The sequence below is a fragment of the Ursus americanus genome, chromosome 22, assembly GCF_024610735.1.
Source record: "Ursus americanus isolate L20-20 chromosome 22, mUrsAme1.1.p, whole genome shotgun sequence".
Taxonomy (NCBI): domain Eukaryota; kingdom Metazoa; phylum Chordata; class Mammalia; order Carnivora; family Ursidae; genus Ursus; species Ursus americanus.
The window spans coordinates 30165641-30187170 of NC_142148.1; the positions used below are offsets into that span (position 1 = coordinate 30165641).

At 42.4% G+C, this 21530-nt stretch overlaps 1 protein-coding gene across 3 annotated transcripts in view; it reads right to left on the bottom strand.

The window, feature by feature from the left end:
* The window catches only part of SLC23A2 (solute carrier family 23 member 2), a 130824-nt gene that overhangs the window by 102340 nt on the left and 6954 nt on the right, over positions 1 to 21530 (bottom strand). The window contains exon 2 of one of the 3 annotated variants that reach the window (XM_087853738.1): positions 1787 to 1913. The exons of 1 other annotated variant lie outside the window; for it this stretch is intronic. The gene's annotated coding sequence lies outside the window, so the exon portion shown is untranslated. The remainder of the gene's footprint in view (positions 1 to 1786; positions 1914 to 21530) is intronic. One more of the 3 variants, XM_087853739.1, reaches the window with a different exon arrangement.

Consider the following 21530-nt stretch of genomic DNA (forward strand, 5'->3'; position numbering starts at 1 on the left):
GCAACATACACACAACACAGCTTTACGAAACATGAGTTTCTCGGCAGGTGAAGAGAACAGAAAGAGTCCACTGCCAAAAAATCTCAAGATGGAAGGTCAAGAAGCTACTGTGTCAATCCAAGTATAAGGATCTTGGCAACTGGGAGGGTGGAAGGGACAGTGAGAAAAAGGGACAGAGAGAGTGATTTGAAAGAGGAAAAAAAAATCGATCAAAGATTAGGTGTCAAAGAGGACCTCTAAAAAAAGAACAAGAGTGTCTCCTATAAATAAGGAAACGGGCTCGACTAGCAAGTAATGAACAAAGTCTGGACGTGCTGAATTTGAGCTGGGGGTGACATGTACGCCTGACAAGCGCCCACTGAAGACCAGAGACCGGAGAAGCTCTGAGCACAAATGGAAGACACGTGTGAACTGAAATATAAAGACGGTAACTGAAACTCAGAGCTGAGAGACCATGTATTTCGCAGGTATCCCCAGACAGAGCAGTCTTCCCCTTTCTCCCTCGTGGTTAATAAATATTACTTTTAAGAATGTATTACATAGGGGCGCCTGGGTCACTCAGTCGTTAAGCGTCTGCCTTCGGCTTAGGGCATGATCCTGGTGTTCTGGGATCGAGCCCCACATCAGGCTCCTCTGCTGGGAGCCTGCTTCTTCCTCTCCCACTCCCCTTGCTTGTGTTTCCCTCTCTCGCTGGCTGTCTCTATCTCTGTCAGATAAATAAATAAAATCTTTTTAAAAAAAAAAGAATGTATTACATATAATTTGATACCGGCTTAAGAGGAAAAAAAACTGCACACAGAAAAAAGGTCAAAGAACACAAATGTTCACAGTGGTGTCATTAGGTGGTAGGATCAAGGATCTTCTGCCTAAATTCTTGGAATTTCTGTTTTTTGGGGTTTTTTTTAAGTAGCAAGTATAGACTTTCCATTAGAAAATGAAAAAAAAATTTTAACTGATCCCCTTTCAGCACTTGTGAAAGCTCTTACAATTGTGAATTTTACTGTTTGAAAATTAAAAGTAAATAAATAAAAGTACCACTGACATAACATTCTATACCCACCATACTGAATAAGTTAGTTTTGACAAAACAACCTGTTTGAGAGAGAATGTTTATTAATAAGGGTATAAATTCTTGCAGCTTCCCTACAAGACAATTTGTCAAAATTTAAAAAACTAAAAAAATCTTAAGCACTGTACCCAACAATTTTACTGCTAGAAATTTACTTATAGGTAGTCTCCCTAAAATATGTACAAGAAATTTCACTGCAGTATTGTTTGTAATAGCAAAAAATTTAAAATAACCAAAATGCCCATCAAGCTTTGTGACGGGGGAGGGAGGGAACGCAATTTAATAATCTCACTGCTTAATGTGCAGAATGCTTGAAAAAGAGAGAAGACGTCCTCAATCTTTACCCCCAGGGTTCAGACCTGGGACCCAGACAAGGAGCCTCAAATGGCGATAAGCACTCAAATTTTTACTGATACAAAAAGTCAAAAGCATATAAGGGAGAAGGAAAATATTTACTTCCTACCTTATCATTACCCTAAGTGGCAAGACTTTGCCTATTTTCTACTTTAATCTGCTTACAAGGAATTTGGCCTAAAGCAGTCCATTACCTTATCATTAGCATTAATGGAACGATTAATTATTCCCAGGATTGCATTTAGACTGTTGGTGACAAGTGCAAAGGACAAGGTCAAGCACAAATGAATTCTAACACTAAAGGGCTGTCAGCACAACTGCATCATGAAATGCAGAATGAAAAAGACTGGGTTTCAGACGCACCTAAATGCCGCACCGTGGACCTGTCCATATGCTTTCCGTTACAAGCCGCTGAGCTACATTTCCTCGTGCTGCTGAGGTCCAAGCTCGAAACCACAGGGGGATCCCGGTTAGCAGAGTCAAGACCTAGCTAGAGAAAAACAGATGGTAAATAAAAACAGAGTCATAGCGAACCTACCAGGAGGCACCCCGCATGAACGAAGTCTACTTCTCACTCAGCTGTGGCCAGTTCTAGAACTTGCTCTATGAGGCTTTCATTCTTGAGGAGCACCTAGGAGGCCCCAGGCAGCCCCCCGGCAGGATCACACACGCCACCTTCGTTCCCTTCAAAATCGGCTCTTCATCTGCCCTGAATATTATGGAAGATGGTATTTTAGAATACTTGGAAAAAGCAATTTTGTTCTTAATTGGGGTTTCTTCCTGATAATCTTTTAAACTCCATATTCCCTAGCATAAGACCTCAATTTAGCCAAAAAAAAAAAAAAAAAAACCTTTTTACATACTTCTCTAGTGCTCACGATGTGCCAGGCACTGTACTAAGTACCTCCTAAAAACTTGTTTAGACTTTATTTGAGAGAGTGAGCAAGCTCAAAGAGCAGGGGAGGAGAGCAGAGGGGGAGGGAGAGGGACAAGCAGATTTCAACGAGCACAGAGCCCCCCTCAGGGCTCAATCCCACAACCCTGAGATCATGACCTAAGCCCAAACCAAGAGTCAGATGCTCAACCGACTGAGACACCCAGGAGCCCCAGTACCTGTTAAAATTAATAAGGGGAAATGTCACTAATGTGAAGTGGGGAAGAAAGGAGGGGAGGCTAGCAGGGGGAGCCAGAGGGGGAGCCAGTACCACTCAATTACAGGAAGAACTGTCAATTATAGACCCCAAAAGACGATCTCGACAGGAAAGAATCATCAATGATAGGCCCCCAAAGGGAAAGATGCACATTGCAGCTCCTACAAGAAATCTGCTACCCCTGCCAGCTCAGCCAATGACAAGCCACCAACACCCTGAACTACTGTCTTCCTCCAACAGGCTCTGCTTCAAAGCCACCCCTCCCAACGTCTTCCTTCTCCATAAAATAACCTTCCTCTCCTTTGTTGGACTTGCCTATGGTTTGGCCATGGTTTAATGCCCCAAATAAACTAATAAACTCATTTTGCTGGTAAAAAACTTATTTTCAAAAGGTTCACATTATGCGGTGATTAGAAGTGGGTTCCAAAAGGCTGCCAACAACTCTAAGGCTGGTGAGCAAACAGGTCCCCATACCCACAGAGCTACCTGAGCTCACTGCTTTCTCGCCAACCCTAGAATTTGAAGGTAATTTTTCTTCTGGATTTTGAGCTCCACTCTGTGTTTTAAGCTCTCCAAGAATTATTTGGGATCTGTTTTACGGCTTTGTCCTTTATAAGAATACTCATTTGGCTTTCAGTCCAACTCCTGTTACGAACCAGGCTACTCCTATTGAAACGGTGCTAGCCTTTCGCCCAACTCTTGGGAACAGCGCTGTGCCTACTGGAACAGAGCTGGCCTTTGCTCGGATTCCTTTTAGAACCAGGATGTCCATACTGTTTAGAAATTTTTCTTTTCTTTTTTTTTTTTTTTTTTGACAGCCAGCGAGAGAGGGAACACAGCAGGGGGAGTGGGAGAGGAAGAAGCAGGCTCATAGCGGAGGAGCCCGATGTGGGACTCGATCCCGGTACGCCGGGATCACGCCCTGAGCCGAAGGCAGACGCTTTAATGACTGCGCTACCCAGGCGCCCCAGAAATTCTTTCTTGCTCTAGAAAAACAAAACAAAACCAAACCAAAAAAAACCCTTAGAAATGAGATCCCAGTCCATCAGAATGTTTTGAGGATGCCCCCTTCTTCTGGGACCCTAGCCAGTTTTATGTTTAAAAATTGTGGTCCCCCTTCATACACAGAGTCATTTAGAACTCCAATGGCCACTACAGGGAGCCTGCCATCTCCCCAAACTTACTCTTCTCAAATCTTAATTGGACAGTCACGGCTCTAAAACTGTCAAAACTGAATGGGATGCCTACTTTGGGATTTTGAAGCTTCTGAACATTATCAGGAATCTAAAATTGCCTGTCTGCAAAATACAATTTCTAGACTAACAGAGGCAAACAAACAAAGGGAGAAAAAGGCTTCTGAGGCCTTTTTCCTTCCTGTCTTCTAAGTCTTAGGATATGCAGCAGCTGTCTTGCTTTCCGTCCTGAACTTCCCTTTTCCCCTGAACCTCTCCCCACTCCCTCCTTTCCTGAAGGTAATAAAACCTGCCCCTTTCAAGTTAAGTCTTCTGAGGATCCGAATAAACCCCAAATTTCTTATGCTACCTGGACCAAGGTCAGACTGCGAGCCAGAGTCAGAGTTTCCTAAAGTCACTCAGGATCCATGTTCGCTGAAGAATTTAACATAGTTATGCCAACCTACCACCCCAGTTTCTAAGATTTATATCAGTCAGGCCATGTGCCTATCAGTGAGGACCAAGCCAAACGCTGGATGAAACTAGCTCCATGAGAACATCCTAAAAGATTTAGAGAAACAAGCGCCTAACTTTGGCAAGATCCTAGAATGCTTGCTGGAAATCTCCACAGGGCAGTTACAGCAGCTTTTCCTAAACCTGTTGACTGGAACAAAGTTCAGGCTTGCACACAAAAGCCTGATGAACCTGATCGTAACTACTATAACCAACTGCAAACGGTCTCTAAAGAAGATTCTGGCCCTCCTTTAGAGGCTGAATCCACCTGGGAAGCATTTAACTACATTTACTAACAGCCTGAACCAGGATCTTTGCATGGAACGGGAAACTGTGTCCACTCCACATGTAGCTAGCATGGCAAACCAGCTCACTCACACCCACAAGGGTCACCTGAAAGAAAGACCACTAAAATCCTCAATTTTCAACTCTGGCAAGTGAAGGCCCCTAAACAGACCAAAACCCCCTGGTTTCTGCTATTGGTGCAAAGGGCCAGGGCACTGGGAAAAAAAGACTGTTACAAACTTAAGCATTCCAGAAGCCCTCCGCCCTCTAGCCAGCCTTTCCAGTGTCCTAATTCCCACTGACAGGGCTCCAAGGACCTACAGGGACTCTTCCCAGTCCCCCCTCTTAATTGGCTTGGAGAAACCACAGTCCAGACTGAGAATAAATCTCTTTGTCTTACTGACCCCAGAGCTGCATTCTCCATGCTCAACACCACTCCTGGAAAGCAGGTCCTGCAGGCATCAGAGCAGGAAAACAGCTCCCATGGGGGGGGGGGGGGGCCTCTCATAAACCTCAACAGGTTCCTGTCTCTGCACCCATTCCCTTTATTCAGGCCCTTTGAGAGAGTCCCACCCTTTTCTCCTTAGTTTCTCCACCCCATTCATAATGGCCAAGATTTCTTAGAAAAGTATCGTGCCAGAATGTCTCCCAAAAGATGGAAATAATTCTAGAATCAAAATTGCCAACCAGGTGGATTAAATGACCCTTCAACATCTTTTATTTGTTCCATCTCTGATGGCACGATAGGGGAGTCTGGGGACACTGCTCATTTGTCCCCATCAGGTCAGCTACCGCCCTCTTTATGGGCAGATTCCTCAACTGATATTGGCAGAATTCACAGCACGCCTCCCATCAAGATTCAAACAGATCCCCCACAACGTCTCCCCAGAACGAGTACCCTATAAATAAAGAAACCCTTTAAGGCATCAAGCCCATAATAGGAGACCACAGGACTCAGGGCCTTATCATCTCCTGCACTAGTCCCTGGGAGCCCTATTTTACCTGTGAGAAGACCCAGTGGCCAAGGATGGAGGTTAGTCCAGGACCTCGGAGCAATAAATAACATTATCCCTGGGCGCCCTGTTGTCCCCATACACTGACGTCTGTCCCCACTGAAAGCAAATCCTGCTTCACTATAATTGTTCTATATAGTGCACTTTCACTATTCCAGTTCATAAGGACAGTCAGGGTCTTCTTGCTTTCACTTGGGAAGAATAATAAACCAGGACAGTAATGCCCCAGGTTACACAGGCCGTCCTTCTTAACTCTTTATAAACCTTAAAAGCTGATTTGGAGGATATAAAGTTTTCTGCAGGCTCTAGTTGGTTACAATATGTATATGATCTGCTTCTCTGCTCCCTTTCTCAAACCTCTTCACAGGAGACAGCATTCACCTGTTAAAACTTTGGCCTTAAAAGGACATGAAGTCTTCAAAGAAAAACCGCAGCTTGTAAAACTCAGGTTCATCTTAGGGCACCTGATCGCAGAACAAGGACTACATTTAGACCCAGGCAGGTTTCACGGCATGAACTTCCCAAAACCTAAAACTAAGTACCAATTACGAAGTTTTCTTGGATTGGCTGTCTACTGTTGAAATTGAGATTCCAAATTTCTCTTACAGCTCAACCACTGTATGCTTTACTTAAAAATGACAAAGCTGGGAAGCCTGGGTGGCTCAGCTGGTTAAGCATCTGCCTTCGGCTCAGGTCATGATCCCAGGGTCCTGGGATCGAGTCCCACAGCAGGGAGCCTGCTTCTCCCTCTGCCTCTGCCTGCTGCTCGCCCTGCTTGTGAGCACTCTCTCAAACAAATAAACTAAAAAAAAAAAAAAAAAAAGACAAACCTGACCCTGTCATTCAGAAAGATGGAGAAGACCTAGCTCTGGAGACTTTAAAGAAAAGCCTAAAGCCTCCTGCCCTCGGACATCCTAACTGTCAACTTCCCTCTTCCTCGTTGTTGGTGAGAAGGAAGAAAATGCTTGAAGTACTTGCCCAAAAATGCCGGGGACCATCACTGACCCATAGGGTAGGAGAGCCAACCACTGGAGCCCGTGGCCAGGGATGTCCCTTCCACCCGCACCTCAGAGCCATTCCTGCCACTGCCCTTCTGCTTAAGGCCAGTGAAGAGTGACAGGACTCCTTCTAACCAAGCTTGTGCTGCATGCAGCAGAAGCCCCCCTAAACTCTCACCACACTCGACACCTCGGTCAGCCTCCTCACCTCCTAGGAGATCCCCCTGCTAACTGCTCCTCACAGAACTCCTCCTCACTGCAATAACCTCAAATAAGCCTGCTGTTCGTCTCTCCTCCTTCACGGAGGACACCCCTCACAACTGCTTGAGACTGACAGATCACCTCTTGACTCCCTGTGACGATTCCTAGGAAACTCCGATAACCAAGGCACATTTCTCGTGTTTTACTGATGGTTCTTACTCAGAGGACGAAAACGACCAATCCCGGGCTGGAACGCTAGGGTGCTCCTCTGTTAGTGACCGAGGCAGCACTCTTAGCTCCGGCTACTACTGGAGCCCAACAGGCTCAGTTACACGCCCTTGGTCAGGCTTGCAGCTTGGCCAAAGGTAAAACCACAAACATTTGTACCCATAGCTGGTATGTCTTCGGGTAGCTCAGGACTCTGGAATGTTATGGCGACGACGTGGTGCTCTTACCTCCAACAGGGATAAAATTAAAAATGGCTCCTAGGGTCAAAATTCATTAAGTGCCATGCTTTTGCCAGCTGCTCTTTCATTAAGGTTCCTGGGCATTCCAGACTCGACTCTCTGGAGGCCAAAGGAAACCCCCTCACTGATACTTCCACCAGAACCGTGCACTCAAAGAAATCAAGAGCCAAACCTCTGTCACAGTCCAAAGGGATGTTCTCCCAAATGAGGATTAAAAAACTGACCAGAGACACCTGATAACTGACTCCCAGAAAAGGAAAAACAATACTGGGAATCTAATCATTGTTGGTGTGATAAAAAGAACTGTGGTTTAGACCAATTAATCTGGCCCAATTCATGAACCAATACGGGTGGGGAATACAAATAAAGCCGCAAAAAGTGCCTACCTCGCTTGCCCCACGTGTCCAAAACACAATGCAGAAAAATGCGCTCACACTGCTCACTTGAAATTACCTAAGGGGCCATTCGAGGTTTGGCAAATGGGTTTCATACAGCCACCCCCACCTCATAGATTTAAATAGGTTTTAGTCATGGTTTATACGTTTACTCCCTGGACCAACGCTCTCTCTGGTAGCCAGGCTGCTGCTTCTACTGTAGTTAAAATTCTGTTAGAAAAAAAAAATCATCCCAACGGGGAGAAACCCTCTTTAACGTCATGGTAATCAAGGAATCCATTTTACCAGGCAGGTGTTTCAACAAGTCTGTGCTATTTGGCCAGTTTTACACTTTCCTCCTCAGTCCTCAGGTTGGCCCAATGTACTAAGGGCACTATTAAGATTCAACTGGCAAAATTTGTAGAGACCTCCCATCTTATCTTGGCCTAAAGCATTGCCATTGGTCCTTCTTAACTCAGATCCACCCCTCTGGAACTCGGACTTTTACCCTTTGAAATAATCAGAGAACGTCCGATTCCTTTTTTTTTTTTTTTAACATTTTATTTATTTATTTGACAGAGATAGAGACAGCCAGCGAGAGAGGGACCACAAGCAGGGGGAGTGGGAGAGGAAGAAGTAGGCTCATAGCGGAGGAGCCTGGTGTGGGGCTCGATCCCAGAACGCCGGGATCACGCCCTGAGCCGAAGGCAGACGCTCAACCGCTGTGCCACCCAGGCGCCCCAGAGAACGTCTGATTCTTGCACTTGGCCCCTGCCTCCTTTGACCCGCGGTTGATAAAGATACACTTGAATACTGTAAAAGCCTAACTGTTTCTATTGGAAATAACCAGGCTTTGGTAGAGCAATCTTTTCACCATGCACCCTTGAGAGAGGAAAACTTAAGAATCACACCTTACAACTGGAGATTCCACCTACCGTAGAAGACACCTCTAGAAAGACTCTGCAGCCTCACTGGAAAGGGACTGCTAACCAACCCTTGTGCTGCCGAACTCCAGGCAACAGACTCTTGCATTCACCTGCCTTGTCTAAAGAAAGCCAACCCTGACTGGGCCTACACCGTCTGCCGACCTGAAAGTCAAGATTTCCCAGAAGTAAAGCAGATGGCGTCTGATGAGACGGCTTTCCCGGGGTGTCCAGACCAGGCCTGTTAGAAGGTTCGGGATTCACCAAGTCTCTCTTTTTCATCTGGACAATGAACAGATTCTGGATTCTTATCCAAAACTCATGGTTTCTGAATTGTCGACTTTACTGTAGTACGACCACATTTGGTTAGAACAGTTCTCTTGAGATAACAATACTGTTTTAAAGTGTCTTTTAAGTTTTGCTGTTTTGCAAAAAGCCCACCAGCTGCTGCTTCACCTGCACTGTGTCTTACCAAATGGGCTGTTTCTCAGAGTGCTCCTGTCGTATCCATTATTCTGTTTTCATAACTGCTCAAAGAGTGACTTCTAGTAGGCACACGGGACTCTGGGTTTGCCTCCTGTAGGGGGAGCTTTTCTCCCCTAAATTGGAATCAGTGCCAATGAATAGTTTTAGTTGGCTGTTTTCAAAGATTTTATTTTTTTTTAAGTAATCTCCACACCCAATGTGGGGCTCGAACTCACAACCCCGAGATCAACATTCCACCAACTGAGCCAGCCAGGTGCCCTCTAGATGGCTACTTTCAGATCTAGGGTCCTGGCTTAGAACCATCACACAATTCGGAACTGCCATGTTACTTTTGATTCTGTACTTGTTGTCTGTCAAACTTTTGTAAAAATGACGTACCCAGGCGCGCCTGGGTGGCTTGGTTGGTTAAGAGTCTGCCTTTGGCTCAGGTTATGTCCCAGGGTCCTGGGATTGAGCCCCGAGTCGGGAGCCGGCTTCTCCCTCTCCCATCTGCCTGCTGCTCCCCTTGCTTGTGCTCTATCAAATAAATAAAATCTTCCCAAAAAAGTGACATACCCAATAAAGAGACGACATCCAACACTTACAATCTTAATAAATATGCACCAGAGGTGGGAGATGCCTGACAGTTCTCCCTGCTCCCCCTGCTTGTTACTCAAATTTGACCTCAGTAGGTTTCCAATCTATAGAATGTTCCCCATAATGTGGGACATTACGCCCAGGAAAGGTCCTTCCTAGCACTGAGGGACAAAAGGCCACTGAATTAGAAGACTCCAACTGCGGTTCAGCAATGCTTTTGGGAAAAGATCTTGATCAAAAGGGGGAAAATGTGAAAATTTATAAAGGAAAACCTCACTAAAGTGGAGTCAGGAGGCTAGAGGGGGGAGCCAGTACCACCAAATGCCAATCGTAGGAAGAATTGTCAATTACAACCCCAACAGAAGACTCTCAACAGGAAAGAATCATCAGTAACAGGCCCCAACAGAGGAAAACATACATAGTATCTCGTATAAGAAATTAACTACCCCTGCAACTCAGCCAAAGACAAACCCTCATCACCCTGAACTCCTGCTTTTCTCCAAAGGACTTTTGTTTAAAATAACCCCTTCCAACTTCCTCATTCGCCATAAAATAACCTTTTTCTCCTTTGTTTGTTGGACATACCTTGTGTCCCCAAAGTTGCAGCTCTCAGTTAATAAACCCAAATAAACCCATTTTTGCTGGTAAAATAACTTTAATTTTTCAGGTTAATGTATCATACCTGTGCAATTTCATTTTCACAACAACCCTCGGAAACTACCAGGTCCACACTTTACAGGTAAGAAAACCCAAGAGGGGTGAGGCCTGGTCAAGGTCCTGGAGCTCCTACGAGATGTGACAGAATAGGGGTCAGAGCCCATCACGCCTGTGACAACTGAGCTTTATGACTCTACACTGCTTCCAATGCCACCACTACCATAAACTGGTGGTGCTGTATTTGTGGGGAAAACAGAAGATTCGATTACTTAAAAATCACCTTTTAAAGCCTCTTACAAATATACTGGGAGGGTGCTCATAAAAAAAGCTGGCTCATATTCTATTTATTAAGCTGGATTATCAATAGGTACACAGATGTTCATTTTATTGTTTTATATACACTTATACCTGTGCATATGTTTCACGGTAAAAAAAAAAAAAAAAAAAAAAAAAAAACCCAGAGCCTGACAAGCCAGCTGTCTCTGGAACACCCGGCACCAGTCAGGAACCTGCCCCACCATGGTAAAGAAAAACACAGGTGATGAGTTTAGCCAGATACCAACAAGTTTCTTGTTAGAAAACAGTTATGCTGGGGCGCCTGGGTGGCACAGCGGTTAGGCATCTGCCTTCGGCTCAGGGCATGATCCCGGCGTTCTGGGATCGAGCCCCACATCAGGCTCTTCTGCTGTGAGCCTGCTTCTTCCTCTCCCACTCCCCCTGCTTGTGTTCCCTCTCTCGCTGGCTGTCTCTATCTCTTCCAATAAATAAATAAATTCTTAAAAAAAAAACAACAGTTATGCTGCAAGTCTTTTTTTTTTTTTTTTTAATGCTGCGACTCTTTCTACTGTTTGTTCAGGAGCAAGTCTGCATAACAATCACTGACGGCTTTGAGGTAAACAAGCACACTAATGCCATCAGACTTGTACCAGTCCAGCCTTCAAGGAGCCTTCAGTGATCCTATTTTTTTTTTTAACGTCGGAAACTAAACATTGGTCTTTTGCCGTTTGGTACAAAAAAATTATTACTTGTTTTAACTGATGAGCATATGAATGGAGAAATTGTTCTTCCCTTGCATTCAAGGGGGAATAAAAAGGTAATTTATTTCCAAAAATAAAATCTTCATAACCATAAATCTATCCTAAGCTATGTTTATTAAAAATTTAGAGTCAGGAGAAAAGCACCAAGGCAACATCCATCAATGAAGATTAGTCAAGAAGAGGAATAATGGAAATAACATGGAAAAAAGTAAACAAAGAAATGCTCTAGAAGAACAGCTTATTTTCAGTTAAACTGAAATTATGTACGTTGTCCTTTGAGAAATGCAAGTTGCACAATATGTGTAGTATAATCCCATTTTTATTAAAAGTATAATTATATAGAACATATTTGTGGACACAAGAAAGGGCTGGAAAGGATAAAGATCAAACTGCCTTGAAGTGTAGGGGGTAAAAGAGGCTTGTGTGACTTTCAAAATTTGCTTTATCCAATTCTGACAAGTTAGAATTATTTTCCAACATGTGTATGCTTCTTCCGTAAATCCTTTAAAAGGCTGAAAAATATTAATTAAGAAAAAAGCTGCCATGAGGGCAAAGCTGCAAATTAGCAAAATGTCACTTTAGCTACGAGTCAGAGAAAAATCGTAAAGGGGCAAGTGCAGTACTATGACCCCGTGAAGATTTGTTTTTGGAAAGTATTTTTTAAGCTGATTAGTAAAACCAGTGTTTGGAAGGACTGGGTTTCTACTCCACTAGACTATCAGAGACCAAAACACAGAATCGGGTCAGATGTTCTAATACTGGAAAAATACAAATGTATTTGAGAGAGGAATTAAACAGGAGGAGCCACTCGACAAAAGCAAGACTGAGTTATCAGTGCGCATCCTTGAACTTCTGTCCCAGCACCAGTCAGCACGCCTCCCCTTTGTATGCCACCACACTCTGGAAATGCGAGGACCTGCCCTTTGCACACAAGGTTACAAGGCTGAGATCAAAGCCCAGGCCCCTGCGAGCAGTTCAGAGGAAACGTCACTTGGAGCTCAGTGACGCACCACCTGATTTCCCCCCAGTAAAAGCCACTCTGAACACACACAAAAATACTCACAGCTCTTCTCTAGTTTCTTAATTGGGTTATGCAAAGGTACTACATGCTATGGTTTCCAGGTTTTGATTTCAGAGAAAAAACACAAAAAAATTTGGGGGGTGGGGATAACTATACACACACACACACTGTTATCTCTGTATTTTACCATTTCCTTAAAAAAGGATGTTAATACTTAAGAAGCAGGAAGGATATAGCCCTGGGGCCAGTACCATTCACGGGCCAGAAACTGAGCAACCAAATCATTTTATCAATTCAGTAGATGCCAAAAAGGCTGACAAAATGCCTATTCCCAATTCAAAAAACACAAAACCTCTTTGTACACTTGCACAGGACAAAGACTATCTTCTGAAAACAAGGGCAAACACAAGATACTATATACTCATCATGCTTTTACATTGAGTTTGTATTTTTTAACTGACTTAAAAGAAGCACATGTATGTACCCCAAAATCGAGATGAAATGGGCAATTCTTTTAAAACAATTCTTTAAAATCCTGAACAAATAACAATACACAAAGAGAGAAAATTACAAAATCAAAGAACTGTGCTCAAAAAAAGATACCAGGCTCAAGACAAATTTACAGGCCAGTTACATCCTAACCTTCCTGGTAACGAAATAGGAAATGGGAAACCTTCCCAATTCCTTCTGGGAAAACTGACAAGCTAACAAAGAAAGCACAAGAGAAAAAAACTGTATGTTAACTTCACTTGCCAGTCCTAGATTTTTTTTTTTTTTCAACTTTTGCAAATGTGACATGCAAAGAATGACATCTGGTTTCAATCTTTATTTCTTTGATCCATGTATCTATAGTTCTCTTATGAACTGTTAAAGTGCCTTTTGTCCATTTTTTCAGTAGGTTTGATTTTTTTTTTTTGCTTATTCACATGTAAGAGCTCCTTACAAATTAAGGGCATAACCCTTTGTCATGTTGCAAATATTTTCCCCAGAAAAAGTAAATGACTGCTTTTTCCTCTCTGTTTGTATCACTTGAAATAAAGGATAGCTTTTTCATCTCTCTAAAGTCATATCTAGTATCTTTTTGCAATTGCTTCTAATACTTTTGTGCTTAGGAAGCCCCTCCTCATTCCAAGATCAGAGAAATATTCACCTTCATTTTCAGCTAGATGTTTTTGTCAAAATAATTTTTAAATCTTTAACATGCATCTCCTTTAAAAATGCATGTCCAGGGGCGCCTTGGTGGCTCAGCTGGTTAAGCAGCCGGCTCTTGGTTTCGGCTCAGGTCATGATCTCAGGGTCCTGGGATGGAGCCCTGCATTAGGCTCCCCTCTCAGCAGGGAGTCTGCTTGAGATTCTCTCCCTTTCCCTCTGCCTCTCCCCCTGCTTGTGTGTGTGCCCGCCCACTCTCGCTCTCTAATAAATAACTCTTTTAACAAAATAAAAATCCATATCCAAGAAAATCATTGCTCTAGGAAAATAACTAGATGAGTATAATCGTATTCACTTTAGTTGTACAATAAGTCAATGTCCAACATTTAAGGGCTGGCTAACTAAATTATGACAGCAAAATGCTTTATGATAAAACACTACAAAACCATTCAGGAAAAACAGTCATGCTCTGTTACTAAGTGGGGGAAGACGGGTGGGGGGGGAGGCAGAACATCCCCCATTTTTATAGAAAAACTACACTTATTTGGTAAACCAGGCAGTCAAGACACTTTCCCTAAATATTAACAGTTATCCTCCCTGGGTGTCAGATTGCATGTGGCATCGTATTTCTATGCTTTTCTGTTTTACATTACCAATGAACTTGTATTGTATTTGTGATTAGGAAATAAAAGCTTAAAATTCATAAATACATATGCAAAACAAGCCACTAAAACTACTATTGCCCACATGCTTAAGTTGCAACTGTCTTTCAAAAAAATTAAAAATGCCTTTCCTTCGCTTAACACATTTAATCCCATATTACAAATAGGATAATAATGACTTAATTCAAGAAAAATGGAGGCTTGCCAATCTTCCTAATTACCCAAAGATCTAAGGAATAATGTCTGATTTATATTCCTGGCAAAATGACCAAATTAAAAACACAGCCCAATGATAATTATCAGTGGTAGTAAGTCAAGCTCAGCTAACACAGACGGTTCCATTTTCCTTTTATAAACTGTGCCTTAGCATGTGAACAAGTAGGGCTGAGTTCAACTAAGCTGAAAAATTAACCCCAAAAGCTTCCCCATCAGACCTCTAATGCCCCCATCTCTCACTGAACAGCCCCATTCTCTGCCTACTGGTGCAGGGCGCTCCTTGACCCACCCAGACTCATTGACAACTCAAGGGGGCTACCCTGCTATTTCTCCGTGCCCCCCCCCCCGCCCCGTCCTGGATCCCTTTCCGGGCCTCATTACTGTGGAAGACAGGAATAATTTTGGAGAAGAACCAGGGTGTGTGTGAAGAGGAATGACAAGATCCCCCCAGGTCCTGCTAACCCCAGAACTTCCTAAAACTTTTCCAAAGTGTTTAGAATGATCTCAATTAGATAATACCTGTACTCAGATTGAAGTTAACTCAGGGTCAGAACTTTGAACTCGGAACCAGGGAAGACCTGGAGATGGTCTTGCCAGGGTCTCAGACAGGCTACTTCTCCCCAGATGTACCTGAGTACCAAGTACCAAGATGGTGCTCAATAAAAGCTGGGTGGGAGGATGAACACAAAGGGTAAATTAGAAATCCCACAGACCCACCCGCCAAGGGCAGTGAAGGGGCACAGAGGGGAAGCAGAGACTCACACCCAGTTAGAAGCGGCAGAACAGATTCCAAACCAGTCTCTTTCTCAATAGAACTGTGGAGAGGAAAAAATAACGCCTGGGTCGGCACAGAGAGCCCCTAGCTCCTGCTCTGAGCCCTGTGCTACATGTGTTATTAAATGCCCGCCCACGACCTCGGGAGGTAACAAGACTAACAAGGACTAAAAACTAGTTAGGACAAGCGCTTCCAGAGACCTGGAATACAGACGAAGTCCATTATTTTGGAAAAAGCCTAAAGGATATAATTAGAAAGAGTTACTTGAGGCTATTATTGAAGTATGATGTAAAAGTCTCAATTTTTTAATAGTACCGACGCAAAAGTAAGGAATGAAAGAACAAGAACGCCATCAACCCAAAACAGATATCATACATGCCCAAAGGGAAATGTACTAAACACCAAAAGTGTCAAAATTTAAAACTGGAGTGGAAAGCTTGTCAATGACATCTAGCCTCACTTTCTGGCTGTTTAGAATTAACAGCACCCAACTTCCAGGTGATCCCACTTAAAGTTCCCATTTATTGGGATCGGGATGGTGAAAATGTTCAAGTTCATGTTTAACTTTTTAAAATTGAGCTGATTGTTCCCATCATACTTTAAAAGACAAGCAGATTTTGGGGCGCCTGGGTGGCTCAGTTGTTAAGCGTCTGCCTTCGGCTCAGGGCGTGGTCCTGGGATCGAGCCCCACGTCAGGCTCTTTCGCTGGGAGCCTGCTTCTTCCTCTCCCACTCCCCCTGCCTGTGTTCCCTCTCTCACTGGCTGTCTCTCTCACTCTGTCAAATAAATAAATAAAATCTTAAAAAAAAAAAAAGACAAGCAGATATGAAATCTAAAAAATCTCTTAAGCAAAATCACATTCTGACAGATTTTTATTCATCTTTAAGAAAAACATTTCATTTGAAACTTTAGAGTCTGAAAAATGAGGTTTTTTTTTTTTTTTTTTTTGAAAACTAAAGCCCTAAAAATGATCTACAAATAAAACTTCTTGGACACATCATAAAAATACAAGACAAATTGGGAAACATATTTGCAACATTTACTAAAGTGCTAATATCCTTGCTATAAAAAGAACTGCTATAAAAGACTGGGAAAAAGATGGGAACACAAAACTAGAAAAACTGCTAAAGGAAATAAATAAGCCAAACAAAATATAAATGGCCCAAAAAACTCAGATGTGTTCAAATTCACTAGTTACCAAAGAAAAGCAGAATAAGCATAATGATTCTATTCTTTGCCCAAACTGGTTTAAAAAAAAGGGGGGGGGAACAGGAAAATTTATAGCAATAATTCCCAGTACATTAACCTGGATGCAGTAAGCATCTTGCATATACGTTATGTAACAAAGCCTTAAAAATGCAAATGATGTCCCTTCCAAAAAAGTGGTCTAAAGAAATAATCTGAAAAATGCACACAGATTTCCATACAAGGCTGTTCACTATTGTATTATGTTCACCACAGCAAAAAACGGCTCATAAGCTAAATGCCCAACAATAGAAGGATTTGTCAAATAAAACATGATGCATTCAGCACAAATGAGCTGTTAAAAGCCACATTTTAAAGGGCTATTTAATGATTTAGTCATATGCCTAAGGTACATTGCTAAATTAAAACAAAATAAAACAAAAAAACTGGTTCAAATAACCCCTGTATCTCTATTTCAAAATACAAATATACATGTGTGCATATGTACATGTATACAAAAAACTTTACTTTCAAATAAACAAGAAAAAAATATTCAATGAGTAAAATAAGCTATTTTATGTGCGTTTCCACCACAGTCTTAATATTCCTTAATATTCTAACACAGGACATCAGTCTCACTTTCAGGTATTTTTTCCAGTAATCCTGACCTTAATTCTGATCAATTCTGACCAATACCTCCATATACTTCAATAGTAATTCTAACCAATAGTTTTGGTGTTCTTTATACAACAATCCCTAAAATAGCTGTGCATTTCCTGCATATTATTCTCAAATCAGTCCATTTCCTATCGCAGAAAAGCAGAAGACGCAAAAATTCCTGAGAAATGACATTCCCCAGGGACTGCTCTATCCTTGCTCTCTATACAGACCATAGACAACTATATACACCCAGGAGAAAGTCAAAAGCAAAATCCTTTTATTTCTCAGGAAAACAGTGTCAATGGTCAGATTAAATACAGAAAAAGTACACAGACCTCTCTAGCACATTCTTCACCAAAGTGACCAAATGTTTCACACATGCAGCTCTACAGCCAGCAGTATGCACACTTCCATCCCATAGTACGTTCAGTCAACTATACACAGGCTCTACAAGGGGTAAATACCTGCACTTGACTTCACTTAGAGCAATGGTTCTCAATCCTGACTGCACACTGGAATCACCTGGGAATTTTTTTTTCCCCTTAACCCCAATAGTTAGGCTATAGTCCTGATCAAGTGCACCTTAGTCTCTGGGATGAGACCAGGTAGCTGTATTTTTAAAGTTCTCCAGATGATTCCAACTTGCTGTCAAGGTTGAGGACCATTGACCTGAAGCATATTTTTCAAACAATAAATTAACAACCCATGAACATGAATAGAGAAATCAATTCAGGGAGCTGGGTCCGGCAATTATTTTAACTAAAAAAATAAGAATGGAACGGACTGGAAAATGCTAAAATATATAAACGCATCGCTCAGGGGCGCCTGGGTGGCTCAGTTGTTAAGCGTCTGCCTTCGGCTCAGGGCGTGATCCCAGAGTCCTGGGATCAAGCCCCACATCGGGCTCCCTGCTCCACTGGGAGCCTGCTTCTTCCTCTCCCACTCCCCCCTGCTTGTGTTCCCTCTCTCGCTGGCTCTCTGTCAAATAAATAAATAAAATCTTTTAAAAAAATGCATTGCTCCCTGTGCAAACAGATATCATCTCATGAAAATTTTCAGTTAAAAATATGTAGTTCTTGGCAATGCTATCGAGACTGATCTACAGATTCAATGCAATCACTATCAAAATCCCATCTGCCTTCCTGGTGAAAATTGACAAAATGATCCTAAAATTCAAATAAAAATGCAAAGGACCCAGAATAGCCAAAACAATCTTAAGAACAAAACTGGAGGACTCATGCTTTCCAATTTTAAAACTTAATACAAAGCTATAGTAATTAAGACATCCCAGTATAAGGATGGACAAATAAATCTATGGGACAGAAGAGAGAATCCAGAAATAAACCGTAACATTTATGGTGAGGTGATTTTCAACAAGGATGCCAGGGGAATTCAATGAGGAAAAAATAGTCTTCAACAAATGGTGCTGAGAGAACTGGAAATCACACATAAAGGAATGAAGTCAGACCCCTATCTCACGCCATATACAAAAATTAACTCAAAACCAATTGACCAAAATCTGAAAGATAAAACTTTTGTAAAACTCTTAGGGGCGCATGACTGGGTCAGTTGGAAGGGTATGCAGCTCTTGATCTCGGGTTCATGATTTTGAGCCCCAAGTCAGGTATAGACTACTTAAATAAATTAAAAAATAAAACATAAAATATAGGAAAAGGTAAATCTTTGCGACTCTGGGTTAGGCAATGGTTTCTTAGATATGACACCAAAAGCACAAGCAACAACAACAACAAAATAGGTAACTGAGACTTCACCAGAATTACAAACTTGTGTTTTGGGCGGCTGGGTGGCTCGGTCAGTTAAGCATTCGGCTCTTGATTTCAGCTCTGGTCATGATCTCAGGGTGATGAGATCTGAGCCCCAAGGCAGGCTCTGTGCTCAGTGGAGAGTCCACTTGAGATTCTTACCCTCTCCCTCTGCCCCTCACCTTGCTTGCGCTCTAAAATAAAACTTTTGCTTCAAAAGGACATCAGAAAGTAAAAGGTAACCCATAAAATGGGGAAAATTTATAAACTTTATATCAGATAAGAGACTGGATAAAACATTAGCAATAAAAAGACAATGACCCAATTTAAAAGATGGGCAAAGGATTTGAACAGACATTTCTCCAAAGACATTATATAAAGGGCCAATAAGCACATGAAAAGAGGCTCCCCCTCTTAGTCATTAGGGAAATGCCAATGAAATCCACAATGAGATAACACTTCATACCCACTAGAATGGCCATAACCGAACAGACAGGCAATAACAAGTGTCGGTGAAGATGTGGAGAAATTGCAACTGTCATATTGCCGACCCACCTACCTTGGAAAAGTCTGGCAGTTCCTGAAAATGCTAAACATAGAATTATCATATATCACACTTTGATATTTACCCGAAGAACAGAAGTGTGATCACACAAACACATGTATGGGAACATGCACAGAAGCATTATTCATAGCATCTACGATGCAGAAACACCCCAAGTGTCCGTCAACTAATAATGTAGCACTGACACATGCCACAGCATGGATAACTCATGAAAACATGCTAAAAGCCCATCACGAAAGAGCACATATGGTAGAATTCCATTTATATGAAAAATCTAGATAAAGCAAATCCACAGAAACAATGTAGGTTAGTGGCTGCCAGAGGCTGAGGGGAAAAATGGGGACAGACCACTAATAGGTACGGGGTTTTCTTTGGGGGCTGATAAAAATGGTTTGAAAATGAGATAGTGGTGGTGGCTACAACTCAGTGAATATACTAAAACAACTGAAGCATACCCTTTAAAAAGGCAGGTTTTATGGAATAACAACTCAATAAAGCTTTTGTTTTTGTTTTTTTGTTTTTTTTGCAGTTCATTCTGTGTCAAGAGCTCCTTCCCATCATGTCCTCAGAACGTCACGCAGTTCCTCTACCACAGGACAGTATGGATAAATAACCTTTCCAACTCACAGGCGGAGTCGTGTATGGATTTCGTGACCAAATCACAAAATCAATTCAGGGCATCACAACTAATTTTTTCACAAAATAGGAGTATAATATTTCAGAATACACAGCATACAAAGTTATGTATGTTTTTTGTGAAACTCGTTTGAGATGCCCACAAGCAAACCTGATGTATATATATACTTAGCAGTGAAAGTGAGTCAGTCAAAACAAAGTCTGGAAAATGCATTTTAGGAGTTGACTGACACCTATTCAAAACAACAACAACAACAACAAAATAAGTATGAGATCTTAAGAGTTGAAAACAGAAATTGAAAAAAAAAAAAAAAATGCCGAAGCCGCTCTGGAGCATTGCCCTACGCACTGAACTAGACGCTAAGAAAAGTGAGCTGGACCCCGTCTGCTTCTACTGCCCAAGTCATAATAGAAGATTCCCTACCCCGTCCACCCCCGCCAGGGATTCCAAGGGGTTCAGAGCAGCATCTGGGGCCCTGGTCGGGGAGCCCACGGCGGACCCCACAGGGAGCTCAAGAGGCGAGCGTGCAAACCCATCACTTGAAACTGCGGGGGAGGGGGCTGCAGGTTGGGCAGCCTGGATGTGCAGGGCCTGAACTCACACCAGGTGTCAGGAAGCAGGTGCAAAAAGCAGAATTTCAACAGAAGAGGCAAATCGAGATTGCTCTTCACAGGGACGAAAGAGAAAGGAAGGGAAACAAGAAGCCACAAAAACTTCTCTGAGGGAGAGCACATTTTCAAAGACGGTGGATCAGAATCCCGGCCACAAAAGATGCCAGCAGCTGCACAATACGACAGCATGGTCAGAAAATAGAAGCCCTTGGGATGAACCTGAAGATAAGATAGAACTCCTGTAATTCCTCCTGGCAAGATATTTGAGGTCATCCTCAAATCAGCAGGGGAACTGAACTTCCTTGGAGAATTACCACAATAACAGGGACAGATTCTGCCAAGGATTTTTGTGGTACACAAAATTCCGGGGTCAATGTCAAGGTGACGAACTTTGTTCCTTCAAAAACATTATGTATATATAGTACTACAATTTACTGAAAAAGACCTTGAGAAGAGGACACTTCTTCAATATCAACAAAGATTATATACAATAATGCATTCCAGTAAAAACTGACTAAAAGGACTGTTACATTAAAACCTGTTTTATAAATACTCTATAATTTATTCAGAAAAAGAAACGTATGGGGCGCCTGACTGGCTCAGTGAGGAGAGCGTGCAACTCTTGATATCAGGGTAGTGAGTTCAAGCCCTGTGGTGGGCGCAGAGCCTACTTCAAGAAAAAAAGGAAGGAAGGAAGGAAGCAAAGGGAAAGAGAGAAGGAGGGAAAAGGAAAAGAGAAACGTATAAGAAAAAAAACCAAATGGGGGCTCCTGGGTGGCTCAGTAGGTTAAGCATCTGACTTTGGCTCAGCTCATGATCTTCAGGTCCTGGGATCGAGCCCCATGTAGGGCTCCCTACTCAGCAGGGAGTCCACTTGAGATTCTCTCTCTCCCTCTCCCTCTGCCCCTCCCCCTTATAAGTTCTCTAAATAAATAAATCTTAAAAAAAAAAATAACTTTTTATTTTGTTAGGATACAGATTTTAGCTAATGGCCCTGAGTAATACAGGTG